We start from the raw sequence: 6,815 nt of genomic DNA on the forward strand, positions 1-6,815 counted from the left end.
AGTTACTCAGCCCTGGGCCTCAGCAAGTCTAAGCCAGCCCTGGCGACCCCAATGAAAGGGGGTCGCGACCCACTTTGGGGTCCCAACCCACAGTTTGAGAACCGCTTTATAAATAATTGCAGGGTCAAGGCGCTGTTATTTATTTGTTTGCCTTGCCTGTTTGCTAATTTAAGTTTATGTTGAAGCTACAGATGTTCTATTTATTTTTAACCCTTTTCTACCTTTTATTTCTTTCAGAAGTTAACCTCTGGAATGTTCAAATTGAGTCCAGTTTCCCCCTGGAGCAGAGATGGGTCTGATCTGGATCCAAACTTCCCTAATGATTTAGTTTGAGCCCATCTCTAGTTTCAAATGACTATTTGGAGGGGAAAGGTGATTTGGTTTTTATGCAAACTGGTTGGCTTGTCCCTGCTCCCAAGCTGCCTTCTTTTCCATAATACTGGTGTGACCTGCTCTTGTTATTTCAGTGTCACACACCCATTAGCCCTTAAGCCCAGTACAGCATTTGTGCTGCATGTCCTGCTGAGTCAGCAACTGGAGCAGCAGTCCCGGCCATAAGGAGGGCAAGAAAAATAAGAAGCTTGAACTTGCCAGTGCTCCTCAAACAGGACCTCCAAACCCAAAGGCTGCATGCTGGCCTGGGCAAAATGAGCACATGGTCTTAGTCCAGTGGTTCCTAGTGGGCGGGTGTCCGCATCACAGAAGCCATTATTATAAATAGCACCCTTTGATGGCATTCTCATCACAGAAGCCAAGGATTGAATTGGCCACAGAGTAAAAAAATTCCCTTTAGCTCAGTGATGAGGCACTTTGGCAGGAGAACAGTGGATGGGGGAAGTTTGTGCAGCCCATCCTGTACCTGTTCTGTGTATATATACAGAGGGCTTCAGTCTCCACGGCTGTAGCACTAAAAAAACTGCCCTTAGAGGTTTAAAAAAAAAAAAAAAAACCAATCTAAAGAGACAGGCAGGAAGAAGTCACATTTTTCCAAAATATCCAGTGCTGAATTCGGGAAGGCTGGAAGAAGGCCAAACAGCTACAACGATGGAAGAAAGTTTGGGGAACTTTCACTGGAGTGTTCAGAAAAGTTTTTCAAAACTGCTCTCCCCAGCCTGCAGCAGGAGAGAGAAAACCTTGGTGGGCAGAGGAGAAGCCGCTGCTGCCACCCCCTCCTTTTCTTGCTGCCAGATAAAGAGGACAGACTCTCCTTTTTCAGCCCATTCTGGTCACACAATGGGAGAAGGGGATCAGCGCCAAAATTACAAGTGTGAGCCCTTAATGCATCAGGTTGAACAATAGGCTTTGGAAGCGTCTGTCTTGTCGAGAGAAGCAGTACAGCTAGTTCTGGCCATTCAGTGCCATGGAAAAAAAGCTCATTGTCCTGGTGAAAAACTCCCTCGAATGAAAACACCCTCCTCCTCTTTTCTTCAGCTTCCTAATGGGAAGCAAAATAACAAACCAGGCCCACAATTAAACAAACATGCCACTAACTGAGCAGAGCTCAAGTGTAACAGATGTTGTTACAGTTAGTCCAGGCTGGGGCAGGGAGGGGGGGAGCTAAACTGTGCAGTGTCTGGCTGTGGTTACAGAGACGCTGTCATTGTAGGGGTTTCCTTTGCTGCTTTGTGTTTTCCTTCCATCTCTTGCTCTTTCTCCTCCTTTTTCTCTTGTACTCCTTTCGCGCTCTCTCTCTCTCTTTCCATTTCTGTCTCGTCTCTTCTGCCTTGTTTTGTTCCAACACCTCGTTCATTGCAGATGTAGATTTATGTTTTTTAACAGTAGAAACACTGATTAGGTTTCAGAAAATCTAAGAGGAAGGAGAAACTGTTTGAATGGATCTTTTAGGGTAGGATGGCTTTTATTACCACAAGGGAACTAGCTCCATCCCCTTGTTAAAATGCTCTCTCTGTTAGGGTGCTCTCTGGCACAGAGAAATGCCAGCAGGTCTTGGTTCCCAGTGAATTTGAGATCCCATTATAAAAAACACGCTTTTAAAATATAGGCCAAATTCTGCACTCATACCAGTGTAAATCCCGAGTAGTTCCATTCACTCCTCCTCAGTGTAAGTGAGAGCAAAACTTCATCCTTCCTCTTTAAGACATTCAAAATGGTCATGTTCTGGTGTTTTCCTTGCCCACAAGAAAGCTGGTTCGGGGTTTGAGTCCAAGGCTTGGATTTATACCCAATCCTGACACTGCAGGGGCCACTACTTTGTTAGATGTGGGTGAGACCATCCATCTGAGGTTCTGTCCGTGTGTAAATTTAAGATCTTAGATCATAAATGGAGGTGAAATAACTGTGAGGTCCTGGCCAGTATTCCCTGTATTAGCAGACCAGGTTCTGTGACCTACCAGCAAAGCTACAGCAAAGTGCATTATGGCTGCTTTGCTAGTAAATAACTCACATGTGCTTTGCAATCTCTCAAGTATAAAAGATGCTAAAGGAAACAAAATTCTATCCTCTTTCCATTTTCACACACAAAACTTTCTGGATATGGAAAGAGTCTCGTTGGAATGTTGTGGGCAGGTTTTATTTCTACCTGGGAGGGTACATACATCAGGCATTTGAAAGTCAGAGAAACGTTGAACATTAGCAATAAATAAATGCAGAAGTGAGGGAAGGTGGTTATTTATTTATTTATTTATGAATTTGCATTCTGGCAAGTACTTCGTGTGATACATTTTATAGATTTCCAGAAGGCTTTAACAGTGAACACAGAGAGACCGTCTTTCGATAATTATGGCATGTTATGGAAGACCTACAAAAATAATTAGAATAATCAAGGATTTTTATGATCCATGCCAAATGTGCAATCAGAAATTATGACATCATCTGCCAATGATTTGCCGTGGAACCTGGAGTAAGGCAACAAATAGTATGTCCAAACTATTGTTTAAACTATTCATTGACTATGTCATGAGGAAAGTAATTGCAGAAGGCAACTGAGGAATTTTGTGGACAAATTATAAAGCATAATTGGATGACCTTGTTTTTGCTGATGACATCGTCCTGCTTTGTTCAACACACAACTTAAAGGAATAAAAAGACACAGCTTTTGGCAGATACAGCAAAACAAGTTGGTTTGTTTATCAACAAGGGGAAGACAAAATATATGGCTATCAGTTTCCCAAAAGTAACCATTAGAATGGATGAAAAAACACGAGAAGAAGTCATTTTGCTGATCTCGGGAGTGAGATGTGCTGTGACGGTGACTCCATGCTGGATATCAAGCAACAAATATCAAAAGCATCAAAAAACTTTCCTGAACTTGAAAAGATTTGGAAAAGTAGTATGATTGAAACAGACAAAATAATGTGAATGTTTAACACCGGCATCATGTCTGTCCTCCTTTATGGAGCACCGTCATAGAAGTCTACACCAGAAATTGATAAGAAAATCAATTCATTCCAAAGTAAATGCCTGTGGAAGATCTTCAGAGTCCATTGGAAAGAGTTTCTTGCGCCATCAGAAATGTTAAGTAGAGCAAACTAATCTAAAGCATCAAATGTGGTAAGAAGATGATGAAAGATATATTTGTCATGTTTTAAGGAGGCCACCAGCATGACTTCCATGCAAGTGATAATGCATGCCACTAGGAAAGAGAAAAAGAGGGCAACCTAGAGATACATTAAGCAGAACAATAGAGAAAGAAGCCAAATCCATCAACATGACACTCAGAAGCCTGCACAGACCAGCATAAGACACGCCTCCCCCCCCCCCCCAATGCCAGAAATCAGCAGATGCCCTATGGACCTGAGGGCAAAGGAAGATAAGGAACATTCTGGTAGCACCTAAAGGGTGTGTTTTATTTTTTAAAATGTATTTACGCTTACGAGAGAAGGGGACTGAAATTAGCTGGCTAGAGTGGGACACTCTGTGATCTGGTGTTTTTCAGGCTTCCCCCATAACGTTCTGACAGTATCCATCCTGTCTGATTTGTGGCACTCCCTGCTGTTACAATCCAGCTTCACACTCACCCCTCTCTGACAGTGCAACTCAATCCTCACCCTCTAGCACAGTGAGACTCAGACTGAGGCGTGCGAGCTACAAATGGCTCTTTAATGTGTCTCCTGCAACTCTTTGCAGCACATGATATGAAAACACTGTGTGACTTACCGTAATTATTAACCAATCTACATTATTAACCAATCAGGATGCTTTTACTATTTAATTAACCAATTGTAGCTGATTATATGTATGTCGTTCCGCAAGGACAGTTGTACCAGGTTAAACCACTGCCAAACCCTCTGGGAAACAACATTTGCACTTTGTCCTTTTCCTCCTCTCCTCTCTTACAGGCAAGAAATATGCCATTACAGAGGGTGAAGTCAGAGCTATGTCACTGTGTCATTTTTCTCTTGCTCAGCTGCCCTGGTGAGCCTGAGCCAACCTCTCTTTCAGGCTGAGGCTTTCATGGCTCTGATGCAGTTGATGACTGGAGTCTTTACTACAGCTGAGCTTCTTAATCCCTAAGTCCCCATCTGGCAGTGACTGAGACGTTTGGCAGCCCAGAGCCTCGCATTCCTCAGCTTTTCTGGGACAGTATCTCTGTCTGGGAGAGCTGGAATCAGCAGCATTCCCTTAAAGTCTGTGGCAAAGAGAACAAAATAATTTGGCAGATCATAGAGCTGGGGCCTGGTTGCCCTCTCTCTCTGGATGTGTTTATATCAGAGAGCCGTACCATACTAGTTGAATCAGTGGGATTGCACCATTGCAAGATGGAATGATTCAGTGAATCCACACTAGCCCTCTTGCGTCGGGTGCACACAATGCTTTGCGCCCCACAAGCACTCTCTGCCAGAGTTGCAGGGCCTCTGGTTTGTCCACCTATCCCACGTGCTCAGCACATCTCCCTAGGGCAAGTGTATAATATCTATGGCCTATGATATCTATTTGCACCTGTCCACATTTTTGGTTTATTGCTTTGCCTGCTTTGAATGATTCTGCCCTGTATGAGGATTCATGCTTGCACTCTGCGGGGGAGGAACTAAGACCCTGCTACTCCCTCATCTTGCAGATGCAATGGTAGAGAATCTCTAATTACCTCCAGGCCCTCTGCCAGCCCACCTGTGGGCCTGAAGACCAATGCAATATTAACATAAGCTTGAGGAGGTAAGGTAAGCTGCTTCTGTGTCTGTCTAAAACAGGGGGTTGGAGGAGAACTCAGGTCTGCCCAGAAGCGGGGAAAGAAGGCAGTTGGAGGCTGGTCTGAACCAAGAGCAGCCAAGGACTTCAAGCAGGGAGTGTGACACAGTAGTGGAGGAAAAGCTGGTTAGCCTTGGTCAGAGTGTGTGCATTCCGCCTGGTAGTGTGAACACCTGTACGCCATAGGTAGTAATTGTGTTGAGGACATGTGATATGCAAGGTGTATGCTAGTATAGACAAGGCCATGCTTTGTTCAAGCTAACTGTATATTTATTTGTTGAGATCCATAGGCAATAAAGAAATAAAAACAGAGGCAATGTTGCCATAAGCACCAGATCAATTATTTAGCTGGGAGGTTAAAGACCCATAAATGGAGGAAACAGGGAAGTTTAATAAAGTTGCGCAATCCAATGGTCTGTTCTGACAGTTTTGTTGCTGGTGGATAATATGGGGCCCTGGAAACATTTGGCCAAAATCACTTCCTGTGTGTTTTGCGTTTTCAAAGAGCTGGTTGCAAACTTGCGAACTCTGCAACTCCAGTCTTGCAAACTCTATATCACCATTTCAGTGGCTATGAGCGACTCAGCTGTGGTGCCCTGTAGTCCAGTGCTGACACTTGTCACCAAGTTTCTTGGAGAATGTTGAGTGATACTTCCCTTCTTCAAACAAAACTGCAGACAACAGAAATCCCACTAGAACCAAACAAATTTGCTATCGAAAAACCACCCTGGCAAACAATTTCAAACTACTCAATCTGCAGTCAAAAGCAAAGATCATGAGGGCACCAAGGCTAAATTACTGACAAGCATGTGACATATCAATTCACATTTCACATGAGAATTGTTGCTGGTTTGCTGCCATTTACAATGAGATGAAGTATCTCAAGTAGAAAGTTAAACCAGGGCGCTGGTTTTGACTTCCTGTCTTTTTCACAGGTGCGCGCGCACCCTTTAGGGGAGAGAGAAACCATGCACAATTTTTGCAGCAGAAGTTTTAAACAGGTTTGTGCTGAAGTTTGGTAAAATGACTGGGAACTTCCCCAAGTGGATAGGAAGGCATCAGAATTTGAAAAAACTGGGAGAAAGAGAAAAATCCTGTCCTAAAAACCATTAATGAAATGTTTAAAGTATTTGATGCCCGTTTTACCACCACACTTTTACACCTGCACACGCATGCACATGGTCACAGCCGGCATCTCTCGCTTGTGTTATACAGCTCACTCATGCAGAATTTTAAACCTAAAGCCAGGGAAGATGTTATCTATTGTTAAAACAATGAAGCTAAATCCTTCGTTATTTTAAGCTTCCTCCTGAAATGATACCCAAATGAGGGACCAAAGGAAAGTATTGGGCAGAAAAACTAGGGCTGTGAATGACATGGCTCTTTCCTCAGCCCTAAGCTACCAGAGCTCCTCAGTCACTTTCTCGTCAGGTGATAAAGAGAGTCAGGGCCAACTAATCCAGCTAGGAAAAGATCTAGCTTAAACCTTTTCACCGAACGTGAAGGGAACCTTTTCTGAGATTTGAGAAGTTTGGCTAATTCTCCCCCAACCCCACTTTGTTACTTCTGTTGCTGCTCTGTCTTCTGGTTTAATTCCCATCCAAGACAGAAGTGGAAATGCCAATATATCACAAAAGGTACCTGTTCGTACAAAATGTCCTAGCCAAGTG

The 6,815-nt window shown here is 43.6% G+C and overlaps 1 long non-coding RNA gene across 1 annotated transcript in view; it reads left to right on the forward strand.

The window, feature by feature from the left end:
- Nucleotides 1-5,458, forward strand: part of LOC125640476 (uncharacterized) — a 57,762-nt gene extending 52,304 nt beyond the window's left edge. The window contains exon 4 of the long non-coding RNA XR_007357788.2: nt 238-5,458. This is a non-coding gene — a long non-coding RNA (uncharacterized LOC125640476). The remainder of the gene's footprint in view (nt 1-237) is intronic.
- Nucleotides 5,459-6,815: the final 1,357 nt, after the last annotated feature.

The sequence above is a fragment of the Caretta caretta genome, chromosome 7 (genome assembly GCF_965140235.1).
Source record: "Caretta caretta isolate rCarCar2 chromosome 7, rCarCar1.hap1, whole genome shotgun sequence".
Taxonomy (NCBI): domain Eukaryota; kingdom Metazoa; phylum Chordata; order Testudines; family Cheloniidae; genus Caretta; species Caretta caretta.